At 37.2% G+C, this 22520-nt stretch overlaps 1 pseudogene; it reads right to left on the bottom strand.

Moving 5' to 3' along the window:
- Positions 1 to 412: 412 nt before the first annotated feature.
- Positions 413 to 22520, bottom strand: part of LOC131621651 (uncharacterized) — a 34142-nt pseudogene continuing 12034 nt past the window's right edge.

Genomic DNA, 22520 nt, shown 5'->3' with positions numbered 1-22520 from the left:
GCCATAATATCTTTGAAAATTTTAAACAAAAAGCTTTATTGAGATGCTTTGTAATATCATTTGTACACAGATATTATTGCTCCGCTATTCTTAGTCTCTAAAGTTCCACATGAAACAAGGAATGTTCACAATGGTTATGAAAGATATCTATTCGGAAGATTAAAAAAAAAAATGAAATTTGGCGAATGAACTCAGATGATGAACACAACAAAATCTTTGAGACAAATATTGTAATTCAAATCAATGTAAATCATACAATGTTAGAAGGAAACAATTAACTAGTATCAGAAACAGGACATAATTCATTATAAAAAAACAACATAACAATAAAAAATTATGAACTGATATTTTTACAATGCTCATGAATAAGATTCCAATCAAACCAACACCAACTATATATATGTTCCAGCACCTATATAGAAATTGTTAGGAGAACTGAAATAATTTGCTTAAGCAAAGTTGCATTCAATAGATTAAGATGACTTGCTAACTCAATCACATTTATGGATCAAACACATCCATCTAACTCCCCATATTTTGAATCATTATGAAAAAATCCGACATATTCTCTTCTTTGTCTTGAGGTCTAACCATTTATATGTGATATTTCCGTATGTCCATTTCTAATCTGAAAATTGAATAATAATAATCATAATATTAATATTACAACAGGCATATAAAACAGGTTGAAATAAGAGGTTATATTTTTCAAAAGTCAAACCACTAGTTTATTTCAGATTATACATTCCTACTAAGCATATTAAACTATCTATGTGATTCTATCTGCAAATGTAGACAAAGACAGTGTAACTTTTAAAGAGGAAACTAAAACTTCATGTTCAAGTCAAGATTGATTTACATATGACTATTTCGGAAAATATTATTCATGAAAATAGTAAATTGTAACATATTAAAGAAATGACCGACCGAAAAACTAAAGGGTTGAATAACTCACTGTTAGAGAGAGTTTTCACAGATGTTGAGAAGTCATGGCAATATCTAAAATCCAAAAGTTGTCCATATTAGGATTATATGCTCCAACAATATATAATTCCAATTGTCTAAGATTTTGATATTGATCCATATATTCCTTCATTAACTTGTATATCTGTTTACACCAGTAACAAGTGAATTAAAAGCAATTATTGACAAACATATAAATATCAACTAGAAATGTATAGGGAAATTCTCAACTTGTGAAAGGCTCTGATGCATAGGAAAATTCTCAACCTGGTGTAATCTTGCAATTGTAGCAAAGTTATATACATTTATGTTGTTAAAACCTGCATCCCAAAAAACCTTCAAAAACTTTGGAGCCTCAAAAGAGATTATGCTCCTCATCATGTCTCTCATTCCAAAAGGTGTACTCAATATGAAATTGACACAAACTTAGCTTATTTAAAGTCTGGTTTAAATTGGAAGAAACTCACCAGGGTAGGCTAAAAGGTGACTAAAGACCTGTTCCTATGTTTATAAGAAACCTGATGGGTCCTTGTATACAAGCTCAAGAGGAAGCGGGAAATGCTTTTAGGAAGCCTGTGGGTCCTTGTACAAAGCCCAAGAGGAGGCTAATCGAGGGTCCTTGTTATAGCACAAGAGAAAGCTATGTAGTTTTGAACTTATTTTGGCTCTAAGCAAATGGGTAAGAGGTCTCACCGGGAATAATTCCTCTTTGGGTGGATGTGTCCTATTTTTTTGGATTCTAAGGTTTTTGCCAAGATGTTTCACCGGGAATAATTCATCTTGGGGGTTTGAACTACAGATCTCTAATTAGGAAAGAGCCTTCACTGGGAAGACATTCTCAATCCTAGGCCATATTCCTATAATATATATATATAGTTTAACTGTCCTAGGGTTTATACTCAAACGTAGTTCTGAACTAATATATATGCACAGTTTATATTTGACAGTAATTTAAATAAAGACTGTAAATTGAAAGCTTGTAAAGCCTAACCTGGATGGAGTGGAGGCCTTTGAAGAAGTATATACAGAGCCTCAACAGTAATTGGTGGATAACAGTTGAATATATATATGATAAACAGTTAAGGGTTTTTGAAAACAGAAGAAGTGAAGATGGACAAAGGTCACATAGGTATCTGAAGAGTTTCACCGGGAATAATGCCCTTCAAATACCAGAAGAATGTTTTGAAAACAAAAAGAAGATTTTGAAAATACAGTTTTGAAAACAAACTATGAAAAGAAAAAGGTGTTGGGACTTACACTCTATTAGAGGCCCAGTACTTTACAGTACTGGTTACAAAAGCAGTTTTGAAAATGATTTGAAATGATATAAGGTTTTGTTGTTTGAAAACCTTAATCATTTGATTTAAACGGAGATTGAAAACAGTTTTGAAAATTGACAAAAAGTCAACTTAATTAAGGTAAAGAATAAAGATCTATGCCTAATTAAGACCTAAACAATTAGGGTTTTATCATAAACTTATTTTTAAAATAATTAGGTTAAAACAAAATGAATATATATATTTAAAGTTTTTAAGAAAACACTTTAAAACATACTATGTTAAACCTAATTAAAATACATGAAATAAATAATATTTTTATGATTTTTTTGATTATTCACAAAATAGGTATATTAAATAAAAAGTGTGTGAAAAATGAAGTGAAAATGATTTAATTTGATAGGTTAAATAATCATGTGAAGTTGTGAAGAGAATAGGTGTGAAAAGTGATAAAAAATTTAGAAATGTCTCCACCAAGGCTTGAACTCACGCCCTTTAGGTCACACACCCAAAACCACACCACTGAGCCAACGCGCGCATGGTGATAGCAACTCTCACTCATTTGGTTATGTTTCAAAACAAGTGATAAATCATTGAAAAATAAAAGAATCAAAAAGTCTGGGGCGAGGGGGATTCGAACCCCAGACTTTGGGCATGAGGAGACTAAGAGCGCATGTGTGGCCACTGGGGCAAGTTATTCATTCGTTTATGAAACGCATATCATTAAATATAAAATAAACTCTGTTCAGAGACTTAAAAAAATGGCGCCACCCTCCATCTTCGTCTTCAAGCTCAAGCTCCAACATTTTTGAAATTCTGATTCTCTCAAATCTCAACCAATGGTCCAGGTGTAAACATGAAACTTGCTCTAAATTCACTCACGATTCTAAATATGTAACTAATATATATTTATATTAACTACATCTAACTAATTTACCAGAAATCGTGAAGAACCCTAAAATTTAAAAATCAAATTAAATGACTATACTGAAAGATAAATGAATGATGATAGAGGGTTTTCAATCCTCTGATGATGCTGAACAAGATAGAATCGAGCTATTTCTTAAAGAATGCTTAAATTAAAGAGGTGGAGTTCAGAAACTTACCTCTGAAAATTGGAGGTCGTGAGGATGATAGAGAGCAACTGGGCTTGTATGAATGATCCCAAAAGCTTCCTTGTGACTCAGTGATGCTAACTGAATGCTTGTTGTAACCTCAATCCTCCTGAATTGTTCTATGGACCTCCCTCGATTTGAGCTTCAAGTGAACATGGAGAGTGATGATTCTTGAGTTACAGATGAGCTGCAGCCATCTGAACAGCTTCACTACCTCCTATGGAACGTGCCTGGATGCTTGGCTTGATTGGAAACCTTCTGAATTGCACTATGGACCTCCAACTGCAACTGCTCCAAAGTGAGAGCAACAATGGTGTTCCTCCACTTACAGAAGTGATCCAGGTGCTTGGATCACCTCAAATGACCTCCCTTGAGATGTTAGAATGCTTACTTTCCAAAGATAAGCTCTGGTTTGAAGAAAACGATTCTTCTTGCCAAAGAACTTTGAAAAACAATAAGCATGAGAAGAGAAAGAGAAAGCAAGGAATATGGTTGCTTTGGTGTGTTTTTCTACTGAAGTATGCCCTCCTATTTATAGGCAAATGAATGCAGATCAATTGGCTGTGGTGAGTTTGCTTAATGAAAGAAATTTGGTTTCTTAAGCATGAAGGAAGTTTGCAAATATCTCTTATGCAATGATGAGAATTTTGATTCCATTTGATCAATCCCCTAGCCCTCGATTTTGCTTGATCTTAGGGGACAATTCTGAGACAGAAATGAGCTCTAATTGGTTGGTGAGAAGATTCCTTGGGTGATTCATCAATTTGCCATAAATTCCTAAATGTAATCATTACATAATCACATGTTCTTGTTTTTAGAATCTTCTTCAATTATCATGGCATGGTGAAAATGAATGCATGGCATGTTTTCAGATGTGTTATGGGTCGTGTAGCATCCATATTTGAGGTCATGTGCACAAAATTTCAAAGTTCCAAAATGATGCATGACCTATAATTTCACTTCATGAGGCCAACTTTGAACAAGCATAACTCTTAGCTCAAAATGAATTTGGAGAAGGTTGAAAACAATTTGGAAAGCCCTAAACATCTACTTCAAATCATTAGTTTGGAGTTTCTTCAAAATCCTTTGGCAAATTTGTGAAAAATGAGGCCAAAGTTGGAAGAAAACTAGGTTAAAACACTTAGAAAAATTTCTAAGTGTTTATGACCTAAAACTCCAAAATTTCCAAAACTCTTAAATGATTGATCTTTTGAAAAAAGTTCCTTTGTAAGATGTTGTTTTATTTTGCAAGATCTACAACTTTCATGTTGGAAGTTTTTTGAGTTGTGTAGGTGAAATTTTGAGTTCTCACCATGCCTCAAAAAACCCTAATTCCCGACTTTTCGCTCCTTGATGAATTTCTTTGAATTTCTTTGGTCAAATGACTTTAATATCCATATATTGATGATATTGATCCTTGAAAGCCATGGTTTGACCAAAAATCTCAAAAGTCAATGGTGATCCCATACAGTTGACTTTTTCCAGATATGGTGAGATTTTGGACTTTTGTGTAGAATCAAGATCTTTTTCTCAGATGAATGATGTAAATGGATTATATTGAGGTAGTAGAGACTCTTGAATCATGTCTTGAGTTTTGGATCCATGCCCTGATTAAAAAGTCAACTATCTTGGGGAATTAGGTCAAAAACCCTATTTGTCGACCAGAGGACAATGATGACTGTAGACTTTGAATTGAGGTGTAATGTCCAGTGGATCTTGTCATATAAGTTATTTGAAGATGATTGATGTCTTTGAATGGTCCCCTAGGGCTTTTTAGGGTTTCCCAAAGGTGATCCCTGAGTTTAGTCCTTGATAGGCTCAAAAAAAACCCTAGTCTGGTGACCTGAGTAACTCTGTACTTAGATGACTGGGTGTCTAATCAATCATAGGTGAAATAATGAAGCTCTTAAGTCTTAGAGACTAATCCTTCTATTGATTGATCCTTTGCCTGAGATTTCTGGTCTTTGAACACCCTTGGTTGAATGTCAGACTGCTCTGGGTACTTACTTTGACTTGATGAAAATCCTGAAGATATGTCATCTCAGGGGGGGTCAAAAATTAGGGTATGACAGGTTCCCTAAAAGAAATACGAGTCTAACATGTAGATTTGCACCATAGTACTTGTCTCCTGAGAAGTACTTCTCGAGTAGTTTATTGATACAGTCGGGCATAATTCAGATTCACTTGCATGGTGACTGGTTAAAAAAAAAGAGATATAAAGTTGGCACCAAATGATGAAAAGGCGGTAAAAGGCAATCGGCTCGCTAAGTTGGGTAACCCTCACCCGGTTATTCAGCCCAAAGGAGATTGATCCCCAAACGTCGTCCAAAAGGACAATATATAACTGCAAAGTTTGAAAATTTCATCGGTAATAAAAAGTAGCCAATGCTGCTAATTTGGTGCCACAAAAAGAAAATAAGAAGCCTTGATTCGTCTCATGCAAGTGATGAGTATTATAAGAGATGCAGTGCCTTAATATGATTGTCCGAATGAAAGAGGAGAAAAATCGGAAAGAGACTTAAGTGCAAAGCATAGTTGGAGAGGTATCCGAAACGGGAGCTTGAGGTTTAATGTGGTAACAAAACTCGTCGCGTCATGTGAATGCCGAACCAACTGTTTCTTGATCAATACAGACAGATATCTCACGTATGAACACCGTGTGCTTTGAGGGTCATTAACTTTTGTAATTGTCGCTTGAGGTCAAGCAACGGTTTAAGTTTGGGGGAGTTTGATCAGTGGTTTTCACACATATATTTACCATTGTTTTTAAGTATTTTTAAGTTATGTTATTTAGTGTTTTATTTCATTATTCGTCATTTTATGCTTTGGTTGTATGTTTTAATGTTTTCAGGCTCATATGAATAAATCGGGAAATAAGGAAGAAAAGTGGAGTTCTGAAGGCTGCACGGCCCGTGCAGACCTGCACGGCTCGTGCAGAATCAAATGTCATCTCCCATACAAAAACCAGAGAGTTTGCACGGGCGCCCGTGCAGCTTGGCACGACCCGTGCAAGAAGGTCTGAAGCTTGAATATTTTATTGGCAAAGTCTGGGAGTTGCACGGGCTGTGCAGACCTGCACGACCCGTGCAGGTTGCGCGGACAGAATTTCTATTTTTTGGAATTTTCAAGTACACTTATCTGGAAGGGCATTTTTGGCATTTGACTTAGCTGTAATTGACCTAGACTATTTAAGTTAATTTCTAAAAACACCAGAGGGGACTTGACTTTTGGATCATACGATAGAAAATCACAGAAGAGAGAAGATAGCTTCATCAAGGGTTTCGGAGACGGAGAGATTCAACGGTGGACACCATTGAAGATCAAAGTTCCCAATTATCTTTGTAATGTCTAAATTCTTTACTTTGTCTTTCTTGAATATTATGAGAGGCTAAACCCCCCAATGCTAGGGGGTGGTCCTGATTTGGTTTTGTAATAACGATGAATTTGTGATTTCGTCAATACATTGGTTTATGACTTTCAGTTAAATTATGCAATGTTCTTCTTGTTTTCTTTATCGGTCAAATAAGGATTAATCTATGGCTAACAAATACAGGACTGTAGTTGTTAGGGTTTGTGTATAATTTGATTATAGTAGATATCACCTAGGACTAGGGATACCCTATAATTACCACATAATCTTGATTATATAAAGGCTTGGTTTCAATTTAGGTTCCTAAGGACTTAGGATTTAGGTTGGAAGACCAAAGGTTTCCTCACTAAGGACTTAGGAGGAAACACCCTAAAGATGTGGTAACTGAATGTTATGAACTTGTTGAAGAGATCTTAATTCTGAAAGTGTTACATGCCAAATCAACCACTCACCCTAGCATCTCATATATTTGATAACAAAACTCAATTTATTTTTTCTCATTTATTTTTCTTTGCAAGGATTAAATTCCCCAAAACCAAAACATTAGTTTTTGTTCAATTGAATTATATTTTACGAATCTGTATTTCCTACGCAGTCCTTGAGATCGACATTCGGGGAATTTTCCCTATTATTACTACAGAGGCAAAAATAGTACACTTGCTATTTTTCCGATCAAGTTTTTGGCGCCGTTGCCGGGGACTGCCAAAATACAGATTTTTAACTTAAGTTCAATTGAAATTTTGTTGCTCTGCGACTAAAATTTTATTTTCTGCATTTTTATTTTTTTTGTATTATTCTAATAATTGTCTAATCTGTTTATGCGAGGTAAAGCCTCAGCTAAATTTCTTTTTGACGCAGAAATTGAAAGAACCTTGCACGCAAGGCGCAGACAAGCTCGTCGAGAAAAACTGGAATCTGAAGAAGAGATTATTTCAGTTCATTCTGGTTCAGATTCTGAAAGTGAAGAAGAAGTTATGGGCGAGAATCCACCGCCACCTGAGAGGCTTCTCGGAGACTATGGTGCGATGAACACACCGGGTGGTAGACTAACAATTGTCAACCAATCGGTATATGCGGCAAATTTTCAGTTGCATCCCAGTACAATAAATCAGCTGGAACGAAAACCTTTCACCGGAAAGGTTAATGAAGATGCAAACAGGCACCTACAAAGATTTCTGACCATGAGTACAACTCTAAAAATTGAAGGGCATACAGAAGAGGCAAAGAAGCTGAGAATGTTCCCGTTCACATTAGCCGAGGAAGCAGAAGAGTGGTTTTATTCTCTTCCAGCAGGTAGTATCACATCATGGGAAGAGACGGAGAAGGCTTTCTTGAATGAGTATTTTCCCGCATCTGTATTTATAAGGAAGAGGTATGATATCTTGAACTTCAAGCAGAAAGAGGGTGAACCCTTAGGAGATGCCTACAAAAGATTCAAAAGAATTCTAGTAGCATGTCCCACTCATAATATGGACAAGACTGAACAAATGCAAGTATTTGTCAATGGGCTCAGAATGAAAACAAAGCAGTTGATTGATACAGCAGCTGGAGGCTCAACAAATTTCAAACAGCCTCCGGCATCATCAAAATCATTGAAGCAATAGCTGCAAATGAACATTTGGAGTTGTATGACAGGTGTGCTAGCAAACCGGAGGGAATCATTGACCTTAAATTGGAAACTTCAAAAATCCGGGTTGAAGATGCTATAGCTACAGAAGTTGAAAAGAGATTGAAGGCTATGAACATAGGTACACAACAGGTGGCACAAGTTCAACAAGCTCAACCTGTAAGTTGTGAAATTTGCCAAGGTCCTCACCAAACTGTATACTGTGTTGCTACGCCCAAGCAGATTGAAGAAATCAAATTCCTAAGACAAAACAATCCGTATTCTAACACCTATAATCCAGGGTGGAAGAATCATCCCAACTTTTCTTGGAAAGATCAACAACAAAATCCTCAGAAGGCAGAGTGGGAAGTAGCTATTGAGAGACTGGTTGGACAATGCTCTCAGTTTCAAGAAGAAACCAGAAACAACCAAAGGAACACCACAGCTTCGATCAAAAATCTAGAAGTTCAAGTGGGTCAAATAGCACAACATCTCACTCTACAGGTACAAGGTAGCTTTCCGAGCGCAACTGTGAAAAATCCGAAAGATCAAGAGAAGATTAATGCTGTTACTACAAGAAGTAAGAAAGTGGCAGAATCGGAAAAAGAAAAAGAGGAAATAGATGACCCCATGGTAATAGAGGTGGATTTGGAAATAAGAGAAAACCCAAAAGAGCCAGAAGTTGTGATACCACCGGTTAAACCAGTTGAAGAAAAAAATAAGAAAAAGGCTGAACCGGCGATCAAACTACCTTTCCCTTCCAGAGTGACAAAGAAGGATTCAAAAGACAAAGACTTTGAGAAATTTACTGAATTGTTCAAAAAGCTAGAGGTGAATTTACCCTTCTTCGAAGCACTTGAGCACATGCCATTGTATAAGAAATTTCTGAAGGAGGTAATGACAAAGAAGAGATCAGTGGAAGGAGAACAAAAGATTGCAACTGAGAAGTGCGGTTTAGTCTCGTCAGTAAGGAAGATCCCAACCAAGAGGAAAGACCCTGGAGCTGTGGCGATACCATGCACTATCAAGAATCGAATGTTCAAAAAGGCACTCATTGATTCTGGTTCCAGTGTGAGTTTAATGCCACTATGTATTTTCAAAAAGCTTGAATTGGGAGAGGTTAAGGAAAGTAAGAAAAAGTTAAGGTTCGCTGATCACACCACCAAGAAATCTTATGGGGTAGCTGAAGATGTACTAGTGGAGGTTGAAAAATTTGTATTCCCTGTTGACTTCCACATCATGGACATTCCGGAAGACGAAGAAACACCTATCCTTCTTGGGAGACCCTTTTTGTTGACAGGCCGCTGCAACTTTGACATTGAAAAAGGGACACTAACGCTAAAATCATTTGATGAAGAAGTAACCTTGAAGATGTTAGGAGTTAAGAAACATAGGACAGGTGTAAATGATCAAACTTTTGTGGATATGGCGGAAAGTGAAAAAAAAGACAAAAGGCCTGAACAGCTCCAAGAAAAAGTCTCAAGCATAACCTCTCGGCTGGAAATAACTCAGGGAGCTATCAAAAGTCCGAAGAAGGCTAAGGAAGTCAAGAAGAATGCGGGAAGTGAGTTGAAGAGAAAAGTGGTCCATGCTTATCATCTTCATGAGTTCTTGGGTGAGAAAGTAACAAGCAACAAAGTTTGGAAAATGAAATACCCTCCATAATAAAGGGTAATGGACCGTCGAGCCATGCGACGTTAAACGAAGCGCTTCGTGGGAGGCAACCCACGGTTTTAATAATTAATTTTTCTGTTTGTTTTTGTTATTTTCAGGAAATAAAAGAGGACGTCTCTGGTGAAAGCTTGGAAGTGATTATTAGAGTGCATTACCCTCTGTGAGTCACCTCTCTCAGGCTCGTTCTGAAACATTGAGGCCAATGTTTAGTTCAAGTTTGGGGGAGGCTCTTCTCTTTGCATTTTATTTTTATGCTATTTTTATGTTATTGGTATGATGTGAAACCATAAAGTGAATTCTGCCCAAATTTTGACCGAAATTTTAATTTTTGTTGAAGAAGTTTTGATCCTAAAGAGTGATCAGGAATAGTATATAGAGATGAAACGAGGTTTGTTTGAGGACAGGAAGTGCGGAATAATGTGACAAGAAGAGGTTGTTTAAACACCCTTGGTTCTGTGGTTGTCGTTTTTTTTACCTCCCCGTTTCACTTGGGAGGACGGCACGCTAGACCCTTCACGCGAAATTTGGAAGGAGAATGCGCCCGTGGCGGGATGAATTTTGTTTCAGTTCTTCCTACGATATCACACGAACTTTCTTATTGTCCTACGAGTAGGAAAGGGGAAAAAAGATCTCAACTAAACCCTAGGAGTTTGCTAAGTGTGGGGATTTCACCTAGACTAGAAATTCTAGAGTCCGGGAGGTCGGTTATACATAGGGAAGTGTTTAAACACCCTACATATCTGTAGTACTCTACAGGAACCTTCTCTGTGTCATTGTGATTGTGTTTATTGCTAAAGATTGGGAAAGTTTCTCCTTTGTGTTAGGAGAAGAAATTGAATTGATTTGGAAAGACTGACAGACAGACAAACTGACTATTTTTGGTATTTTATTAGCTCGCTGAGGTTCCTTGTGAACCTCATGCCTACATATCCCTAGTGGAAGTCAGAGCTTAATGTAGTTCGGGGAACTAACTAGGGAAATTAATTATTTTTGGTGCCTTGCTTGAAGCTCAAGGTTGAAGCTTTGAATTAAATCTCTGTTTACAGTAAAGAGGCATGAAATCATCTTTACAGAGAGGTATTTGTACTATTCTACCACAAACATTTAAAAGAGTGACAGAATAACTAAATTCATTTTATTCAAGAAGGGGACCTTACTTGTGTATGTGCAAGTATACCAGTCAAATGCCTCTTAAATGAAAGAAAGATGCTCATCCAAATTAGGGAAAGTTACCACATGTCTGGGTTTTACTGCCAGCTCATGCCTTTCAAAATCCTAAATGGGAGACTTGATTAAAATTGAAATTGAAATGTTTGTTTGTTTGAATGTGGTAGAGTAGTAAAAATATCTCTCTATAGAGATAAGCTATGTCTATCTACTGTATAAAAGATTTGACTTTGGCTGGCTTGTATGAGGCCCAAGCTTGAGGCTTTTTGATTGATTAATTAATATATTGACTCTGGGAGATGACTCCACTGGGGATTAATTACAGGGTATTTTTGTGTTCTGTACAAAGCCCAGAATTGAGGCTGACTCTATTTGGAGAGTGTTTATTTGATGGATTTTTATTTGGTGTTCTGTACAAAGCCCAGAATTGAGGCTGACTCTACTTAGGGAGACTATATTTGTGTGCCTTGTACAAAGCCCAAGGTTGTGGCTGACTCTAGCTAGGGAAAACATTATTTTCTGCCTTGTACAAAGCCCAAGGTTGTGGCAGACTCTTTTAAACGAATGGAGTATGGATGACTCTATGGGAAAAGATCCTAGATGTTAGGAATCTTTGACACATGAAAGTATGGTTTAAACTGCCTTTGTACAAAGCCCAAGGTTGTGGCTACTGAATGATGAAGAACTCACCGGGGGAGACTCTATTATCTGCCTTGTACAATGCCCAAGGTTGAGGCTGACTCTTGACATGGGAGTTTTATTGTTTGGTGCCTTGTATGAAGCCCAAGGTTGAGGCTAACTGTTTTTGTTGGTTTTGGCTCTATTGAGGAGATTTTATTTATTAAAAGACTGTTTTTTGATGGAAGCTAACCCTTTCCAGGGGTTTTGACTCAGGTGGTGAATTTGTCTGTTAAAAGACTGACTTTATCATGTTTTTGGAGGCTGACCCTTTCCAGGGGTTTTGACTCTTTTGGGGAAATTATCTCCTAAGAGAATGAATTAATTGGTTTTTTTGACATTTTTTATTAATTGACTCTGGAGGCTAACCCTTTCCAGGGGTTTTTGACTGAAATGATAGATTGATTTTAATTGACTTTGGAGGCTAACCCTTTCCAGGGGTTTTTGGTTGAAATGATAGATTGATTTTAATTGACTTTGGAGGCTAACCCTTTCCAGGGGTTTTTGTTAAAATGATGGCAGAAAGATTATCTAGTGGAGACTTCTTGTTTAAAGCCCAAGGTGAAGGCTGACACATGCTGAGGATGATCAAACATGGATCCTAGACTCTGCTAAGGAAAATTGATGAAGATAAGGGTGACAGAGACTGTCCATGTCTCTCATTCCAAAAGGTGTACTCAATATGAAATTGACACAAACTTAGCTTGTTTAAAGTCTGGTTTAAATTGGAAGAAACTCACCAGGGTAGGCTAAAAGGTGACTAAAGACCTGTTCCTATGTTTATAAGAAACCTGATGGGTCCTTGTATACAAGCTCAAGAGGAAGCGGGAAATGCTTTTAGGAAGCCTGTGGGTCCTTGTACAAAGCCCAAGAGGAGGCTAATCGAGGGTCCTTGTTATAGCACAAGAGAAAGCTATGTAGTTTTGAACTTATTTTGGCTCTAAGCAAATGGGTAAGAGGTCTCACCGGGAATAATTCCTCTTTGGGTGGATGTGTCCTATTTTTTTGGATTCTAAGGTTTTTGCCAAGATGTTTCACCGGGAATAATTCATCTTGGGGGTTTGAACTACAGATCTCTAATTAGGAAAGAGCCTTCACTGGGAAGACATTCTCAATCCTAGGCCATATTCCTATAATATATATATATATATAGTTTAACTATCCTAGGGTTTATACTCAAACGTAGTTCTGAACTAATATATATGCACAGTTTATATTTGACAGTAATTTAAATAAAGACTGTAAATTGAAAACTTGTAAAGCCTAACCTGGATGGAGTGGAGGCCTTTGAAGAAGTATATACAGAGCCTCAACAGTAATTGGTGGATAACAGTTGAATATATATATATGATAAACAGTTAAAGGGTTTTTGAAAACAGAAGAAGTGAAGATGGACAAAGGTCACATAGGTATCTGAAGAGTTTCACCGGGAATAATGCCCTTCAAATACCAGAAGAATGTTTTGAAAACAAAAAGAAGATTTTGAAAATACAGTTTTGAAAACAAACTATGAAAAGAAAAAGGTGTTGGGACTTACACTCTATTAGAGGCCCAGTACTTTACAGTACTGGTTACAAAAGCAGTTTTGAAAATGATTTGAAATGATATAAGGTTTTGTTGTTTGAAAACCTTAATCATTTGATTTAAACGGAGATTGAAAACAGTTTTGAAAATTGACAAAAAGTCAACTTAATTAAGGTAAAGAATAAAGATCTATGCCTAATTAAGACCTAAACAATTAGGGTTTTATCATAAACTTATTTTTAAAATAATTAGGTTAAAACAAAATGAATATATATATTTAAAGTTTTTAAGAAAACACTTTAAAACATACTATGTTAAACCTAATTAAAATACATGAAATAAATAATATTTTTATGATTTTTTTGATTATTCACAAAATAGGTATATTAAATAAAAAGTGTGTGAAAAATGAAGTGAAAATGATTTAATTTGATAGGTTAAATAATCATGTGAAGTTGTGAAGAGAATAGGTGTGAAAAGTGATAAAAAATTTAGAAATGTCTCCACCAAGGCTTGAACTCACGCCCTTTAGGTCACACACCCAAAACCACACCACTGAGCCAACGCGCGCATGGTGATAGCAACTCTCACTCATTTGGTTATGTTTCAAAACAAGTGATAAATCATTGAAAAATAAAAGAATCAAAAAGTCTGGGGCGAGGGGGATTCGAACCCCAGACTTTGGGCATGAGGAGACTAAGAGCGCATGTGTGGCCACTGGGGCAAGTTATTCATTCGTTTATGAAACGCATATCATTAAATATAAAATAAACTCTGTTCAGAGACTTAAAAAATGGCGCCACCCTCCATCTTCGTCTTCAAGCTCAAGCTCCAACATTTTTGAAATTCTGATTCTCTCAAATCTCAACCAATGGTCCAGGTGTAAACATGAAACTTGCTCTAAATTCACTCACGATTCTAAATATGTAACTAATATATATTTATATTAACTACATCTAACTAATTTACCAGAAATCGTGAAGAACCCTAAAATTTAAAAATCAAATTAAATGACTATACTGAAAGATAAATGAATGATGATAGAGGGTTTTCAATCCTCTGATGATGCTGAACAAGATAGAATCGAGCTATTTCTTAAAGAATGCTTAAATTAAAGAGGTGGAGTTCAGAAACTTACCTCTGAAAATTGGAGGTCGTGAGGATGATAGAGAGCAACTGGGCTTGTATGAATGATCCCAAAAGCTTCCTTGTGACTCAGTGATGCTAACTGAATGCTTGTTGTAACCTCAATCCTCCTGAATTGTTCTATGGACCTCCCTCGATTTGAGCTTCAAGTGAACATGGAGAGTGATGATTCTTGAGTTACAGATGAGCTGCAGCCATCTGAACAGCTTCACTACCTCCTATGGAACGTGCCTGGATGCTTGGCTTGATTGGAAACCTTCTGAATTGCACTATGGACCTCCAACTGCAACTGCTCCAAAGTGAGAGCAACAATGGTGTTCCTCCACTTACAGAAGTGATCCAGGTGCTTGGATCACCTCAAATGACCTCCCTTGAGATGTTAGAATGCTTACTTTCCAAAGATAAGCTCTGGTTTGAAGAAAACGATTCTTCTTGCCAAAGAACTTTGAAAAACAATAAGCATGAGAAGAGAAAGAGAAAGCAAGGAATATGGTTGCTTTGGTGTGTTTTTCTACTGAAGTATGCCCTCCTATTTATAGGCAAATGAATGCAGATCAATTGGCTGTGGTGAGTTTGCTTAATGAAAGAAATTTGGTTTCTTAAGCATGAAGGAAGTTTGCAAATATCTCTTATGCAATGATGAGAATTTTGATTCCATTTGATCAATCCCCTAGCCCTCGATTTTGCTTGATCTTAGGGGACAATTCTGAGACAGAAATGAGCTCTAATTGGTTGGTGAGAAGATTCCTTGGGTGATTCATCAATTTGCCATAAATTCCTAAATGTAATCATTACATAATCACATGTTCTTGTTTTTAGAATCTTCTTCAATTATCATGGCATGGTGAAAATGAATGCATGGCATGTTTTCAGATGTGTTATGGGTCGTGTAGCATCCATATTTGAGGTCATGTGCACAAAATTTCAAAGTTCCAAAATGATGCATGACCTATAATTTCACTTCATGAGGCCAACTTTGAACAAGCATAACTCTTAGCTCAAAATGAATTTGGAGAAGGTTGAAAACAATTTGGAAAGCCCTAAACATCTACTTCAAATCATTAGTTTGGAGTTTCTTCAAAATCCTTTGGCAAATTTGTGAAAAATGAGGCCAAAGTTGGAAGAAAACTAGGTTAAAACACTTAGAAAAATTTCTAAGTGTTTATGACCTAAAACTCCAAAATTTCCAAAACTCTTAAATGATTGATCTTTTGAAAAAAGTTCCTTTGTAAGATGTTGTTTTATTTTGCAAGATCTACAACTTTCATGTTGGAAGTTTTTTGAGTTGTGTAGGTGAAATTTTGAGTTCTCACCATGCCTCAAAAAACCCTAATTCCCGACTTTTCGCTCCTTGATGAATTTCTTTGAATTTCTTTGGTCAAATGACTTTAATATCCATATATTGATGATATTGATCCTTGAAAGCCATGGTTTGACCAAAAATCTCAAAAGTCAATGGTGATCCCATACAGTTGACTTTTTCCAGATATGGTGAGATTTTGGACTTTTGTGTAGAATCAAGATCTTTTTCTCAGATGAATGATGTAAATGGATTATATTGAGGTAGTAGAGACTCTTGAATCATGTCTTGAGTTTTGGATCCATGCCCTGATTAAAAAGTCAACTATCTTGGGGAATTAGGTCAAAAACCCTATTTGTCGACCAGAGGACAATGATGACTGTAGACTTTGAATTGAGGTGTAATGTCCAGTGGATCTTGTCATATAAGTTATTTGAAGATGATTGATGTCTTTGAATGGTCCCCTAGGGCTTTTTAGGGTTTCCCAAAGGTGATCCCTGAGTTTAGTCCTTGATAGGCTCAAAAAAAACCCTAGTCTGGTGACCTGAGTAACTCTGTACTTAGATGACTGGGTGTCTAATCAATCATAGGTGAAATAATGAAGCTCTTAAGTCTTAGAGACTAATACTTCTATTGATTGATCCTTTGCCTGAGATTTCTGGTCTTTGAACACCCTTGGTTGAATGTCAGACTGCTCTGGGTACTTACTTTGACTTGATGAAAATCCTGAAGATATGTCATCTCAGGGGGGGTCAAAAATTAGGGTATGACAGGTTCCCTAAAAGAAATACGAGTCTAACATGTAGATTTGCACCATAGTACTTGTCTCCTGAGAAGTACTTCTCGAGTAGTTTATTGATACAGTCGGGCATAATTCAGATTCACTTGCATGGTGACTGGTTAAAAAAAAAGAGATATAAAGTTGGCACCAAATGATGAAAAGGCGGTAAAAGGCAATCGGCTCGCTAAGTTGGGTAACCCTCACCCGGTTATTCAGCCCAAAGGAGATTGATCCCCAAACGTCGTCCAAAAGGACAATATATAACTGCAAAGTTTGAAAATTTCATCGGTAATAAAAAGTAGCCAATGCTGCTAATTTGGTGCCACAAAAAGAAAATAAGAAGCCTTGATTCGTCTCATGCAAGTGATGAGTATTATAAGAGATGCAGTGCCTTAATATGATTGTCCGAATGAAAGAGGAGAAAAATCGGAAAGAGACTTAAGTGCAAAGCATAGTTGGAGAGGTATCCGAAACGGGAGCTTGAGGTTTAATGTGGTAACAAAACTCGTCGCGTCATGTGAATGCCGAACCAACTGTTTCTTGATCAATACAGACAGATATCTCACGTATGAACACCGTGTGCTTTGAGGGTCATTAACTTTTGTAATTGTCGCTTGAGGTCAAGCAACGGTTTAAGTTTGGGGGAGTTTGATCAGTGGTTTTCACACATATATTTACCATTGTTTTTAAGTATTTTTAAGTTATGTTATTTAGTGTTTTATTTCATTATTCGTCATTTTATGCTTTGGTTGTATGTTTTAATGTTTTCAGGCTCATATGAATAAATCGGGAAATAAGGAAGAAAAGTGGAGTTCTGAAGGCTGCACGGCCCGTGCAGACCTGCACGGCTCGTGCAGAATCAAATGTCATCTCCCATACAAAAACCAGAGAGTTTGCACGGGCGCCCGTGCAGCTTGGCACGACCCGTGCAAGAAGGTCTGAAGCTTGAATATTTTATTGGCAAAGTCTGGGAGTTGCACGGGCTGTGCAGACCTGCACGACCCGTGCAGGTTGCGCGGACAGAATTTCTATTTTTTGGAATTTTCAAGTACACTTATCTGGAAGGGCATTTTTGGCATTTGACTTAGCTGTAATTGACCTAGACTATTTAAGTTAATTTCTAAAAACACCAGAGGGGACTTGACTTTTGGATCATACGATAGAAAATCACAGAAGAGAGAAGATAGCTTCATCAAGGGTTTCGGAGACGGAGAGATTCAACGGTGGACACCATTGAAGATCAAAGTTCCCAATTATCTTTGTAATGTCTAAATTCTTTACTTTGTCTTTCTTGAATATTATGAGAGGCTAAACCCCCCAATGCTAGGGGGTGGTCCTGATTTGGTTTTGTAATAACGATGAATTTGTGATTTCGTCAATACATTGGTTTATGACTTTCAGTTAAATTATGCAATGTTCTTCTTGTTTTCTTTATCGGTCAAATAAGGATTAATCTATGGCTAACAAATACAGGACTGTAGTTGTTAGGGTTTGTGTATAATTTGATTATAGTAGATATCACCTAGGACTAGGGATACCCTATAATTACCACATAATCTTGATTATATAAAGGCTTGGTTTCAATTTAGGTTCCTAAGGACTTAGGATTTAGGTTGGAAGACCAAAGGTTTCCTCACTAAGGACTTAGGAGGAAACACCCTAAAGATGTGGTAACTGAATGTTATGAACTTGTTGAAGAGATCTTAATTCTGAAAGTGTTACATGCCAAATCAACCACTCACCCTAGCATCTCATATATTTGATAACAAAACTCAATTTATTTTTTCTCATTTATTTTTCTTTGCAAGGATTAAATTCCCCAAAACCAAAACATTAGTTTTTGTTCAATTGAATTATATTTTACGAATCTGTATTTCCTACGCAGTCCTTGAGATCGACATTCGGGGAATTTTCCCTATTATTACTACAGAGGCAAAAATAGTACACTTGCTATTTTTCCGAACAAGTTTTTGGCGCCGTTGCCGGGGACTGCCAAAATACAGATTTTTAACTTAAGTTCAATTGAAATTTTGTTGCTCTGCGACTAAAATTTTATTTTCTGCATTTTTATTTTTTTTGTATTATTCTAATAATTGTCTAATCTGTTTATGCGAGGTAAAGCCTCAGCTAAATTTCTTTTTGACGCAGAAATTGAAAGAACCTTGCACGCAAGGCACAGACAAGCTCGTCGAGAAAAACTGGAATCTGAAGAAGAGATTATTTCAGTTCATTCTGGTTCAGATTCTGAAAGTGAAGAAGAAGTTATGGGTGAGAATCCACCGCCACCTGAGAGGCTTCTCGGAGACTATGGTGCGACGAACACACCGGGTGGTAGACTAACAATTGTCAACCAATCGGTAAATGCGGCAAATTTTCAGTTGCATCCCAGTACAATAAATCAGCTGGAACGAAAACCTTTCACCGGAAAGGTTAATGAAGATGCAAACAGGCACCTACAAAGATTTCTGACCATGAGTACAACTCTAAAAATTGAAGGGCATACAGAAGAGGCAAAGAAGCTGAGAATGTTCCCGTTCACATTAGCCGAGGAAGCAGAAGAGTGGTTTTATTCTCTTCCAGCAGGTAGTATCACATCATGGGAAGAGATGGAGAAGGCTTTCTTGAATGAGTATTTTCCCGCATCTGTATTTATAAGGAAGAGGTATGATATCTTGAACTTCAAGCAGAAAGAGGGTGAACCCTTAGGAGATGCCTACAAAAGATTCAAAAGAATTCTAGTAGCATGTCCCACTCATAATATGGACAAGACTGAACAAATGCAAGTATTTGTCAATGGGCTCAGAATGAAAACAAAGCAGTTGATTGATACAGCAGCTGGAGGCTCAACAAATTTCACAACAGCCTCCGGCATCATCAAAATCATTGAAGCAATAGCTGCAAATGAACATTTGGAGTTGTATGACAGGTGTGCTAGCAAACCGGAGGGAATCATTGACCTTAAATTGGAAACTTCAAAAATCCGGGTTGAAGATGCTATAGCTACAGAAGTTGAAAAGAGATTGAAGGCTATGAACATAGGTACACAACAGGTGGCACAAGTTCAACAAGCTCAACCTGTAAGTTGTGAAATTTGCCAAGGTCCTCACCAAACTGTATACTGTGTTGCTACGCCCAAGCAGATTGAAGAAATCAAATTCCTAAGACAAAACAATCCGTATTCTAACACCTATAATCCAGGGTGGAAGAATCATCCCAACTTTTCTTGGAAAGATCAACAACAAAATCCTCAGAAGGCAGAGTGGGAAGTAGCTATTGAGAGACTGGTTGGACAATGCTCTCAGTTTCAAGAAGAAACCAGAAACAACCAAAGGAACACCACAGCTTCGATCAAAAATCTAGAAGTTCAAGTGGGTCAAATAGCACAACATCTCACTCTACAGGCACAAGGTAGCTTTCCGAGCGCAACTGTGAAAAATCCGAAAGATCAAGAGAAGATTAATGCTGTTACTACAAGAAGTAAGAAAGTGGCAGAATCGGAAAAAGAAAAAGAGGAAATAGATGACCCCATGGTAATAGAGGTGGATTTGGAAATAAGAGAAAACCCAAAAGAGCCAGAAGTTGTGATACCACCGGTTAAACCAGTTGAAGAAAAAAATAAGAAAAAGGCTGAACCGGCGATCAAACTACCTTTCCCTTCCAGAGTGACAAAGAAGGATTCAAAAGACAAAGACTTTGAGAAATTTACTGAATTGTTCAAAAAGCTAGAGGTGAATTTACCCTTCTTCGAAGCACTTGAGCACATGCCATTGTATAAGAAATTTCTGAAGGAGGTAATGACAAAGAAGAGATCAGTGGAAGGAGAACAAAAGATTGCAACTGAGAAGTGCGGTTTAGTCTCGTCAGTAAGGAAGATCCCAACCAAGAGGAAAGACCCTGGAGCTGTGGCGATACCATGCACTATCAAGAATCGAATGTTCAAAAAGGCACTCATTGATTCTGGTTCCAGTGTGAGTTTAATGCCACTATCTATTTTCAAAAAGCTTGAATTGGGAGAGGTTAAGGAAAGTAAGAAAAAGTTAAGGTTCGCTGATCACACCACCAAGAAATCTTATGGGGTAGCTGAAGATGTACTAGTGGAGGTTGAAAAATTTGTATTCCCTGTTGACTTCCACATCATGGACATTCCGGAAGACGAAGAAACACCTATCCTTCTTGGGAGACCCTTTTTGTTGACAGGCCGCTGCAACTTTGACATTGAAAAAGGGACACTAACGCTAAAATCATTTGATGAAGAAGTAACCTTGAAGATGTTAGGAGTTAAGAAACATAGGACAGGTGTAAATGATCAAACTTTTGTGGATATGGCGGAAAGTGAAAAAAAAGACAAAAGGCCTGAACAGCTCCAAGAAAAAGTCTCAAGCATAACCTCTCGGCTGGAAATAACTCAGGGAGCTATCAAAAGTCCGAAGAAGGCTAAGGAAGTCAAGAAGAATGCGGGAAGTGAGTTGAAGAGAAAAGTGGTCCATGCTTATCATCTTCATGAGTTCTTGGGTGAGAAAGTAACAAGCAACAAAGTTTGGAAAATGAAATACCCTCCATAATAAAGGGTAATGGACCGTCGAGCCATGCGACGTTAAACGAAGCGCTTCGTGGGAGGCAACCCACGGTTTTAATAATTAATTTTTCTGTTTGTTTTTGTTATTTTCAGGAAATAAAAGAGGACGTCTCTGGTGAAAGCTTGGAAGTGATTATTAGAGTGCATTACCCTCTGTGAGTCACCTCTCTCAGGCTCGTTCTGAAACATTGAGGCCAATGTTTAGTTCAAGTTTGGGGGAGGCTCTGCTCTTTGCATTTTATTTTTATGCTATTTTTATGTTATTGGTATGATGTGAAACCATAAAGTGAATTCTGCCCAAATTTTGACCGAAATTTTAATTTTTGTTGAAGAAGTTTTGATCCTAAAGAGTGATCAGGAATAGTATATAGAGATGAAACGAGGTTTGTTTGAGGACAGGAAGTGCGGAATAATGTGACAAGAAGAGGTTGTTTAAACACCCTTGGTTCTGTGGTTGTCGTTTTTTTTACCTCCCCGTTTCACTTGGGAGGACGGCACGCTAGACCCTTCACGCGAAATTTGGAAGGAGAATGCGCCCGTGGCGGGATGAATTTTGTTTCAGTTCTTCCTACGATATCACACGAACTTTCTTATTGTCCTACGAGTAGGAAAGGGGAAAAAAGATCTCAACTAAACCCTAGGAGTTTGCTAAGTGTGGGGATTTCACCTAGACTAGAAATTCTGGAGTCCGGGAGGTCGGTTATACATAGGGAAGTGTTTAAACACCCTACATATCTGTAGTACTCTACAGGAACCTTCTCTGTGTCATTGTGATTGTGTTTATTGCTAAAGATTGGGAAAGTTTCTCCTTTGTGTTAGGAGAAGAAATTGAATTGATTTGGAAAGACTGACAGACAGACAAACTGACTATTTTTGGTATTTTATTAGCTCGCTGAGGTTCCTTGTGAACCTCATGCCTACATATCCCTAGTGGAAGTCAGAGCTTAATGTAGTTCGGGGAACTAACTAGGGAAATTAATTATTTTTGGTGCCTTGCTTGAAGCTCAAGGTTGAAGCTTTGAATTAAATCTCTGTTTACAGTAAAGAGGCATGAAATCATCTTTACAGAGAGGTATTTGTACTATTCTACCACAAACATTTAAAAGAGTGACAGAATAACTAAATTCATTTTATTCAAGAAGGGGACCTTACTTGTGTATGTGCAAGTATACCAGTCAAATGCCTCTTAAATGAAAGAAAGATGCTCATCCAAATTAGGGAAAGTTACCACATGTCTGGGTTTTACTGCCAGCTCATGCCTTTCAAAATCCTAAATGGGAGACTTGATTAAAATTGAAATTGAAATGTTTGTTTGTTTGAATGTGGTAGAGTAGTAAAAATAT

The sequence above is a fragment of the Vicia villosa genome, unplaced genomic scaffold (genome assembly GCF_029867415.1).
Source record: "Vicia villosa cultivar HV-30 ecotype Madison, WI unplaced genomic scaffold, Vvil1.0 ctg.000010F_1_1, whole genome shotgun sequence".
Lineage (NCBI taxonomy): Eukaryota > Viridiplantae > Streptophyta > Magnoliopsida > Fabales > Fabaceae > Vicia > Vicia villosa.
The sequence above is the reverse complement of the archived record's forward strand: the minus strand, read 5'-3'. Positions and strand labels throughout refer to the sequence as shown.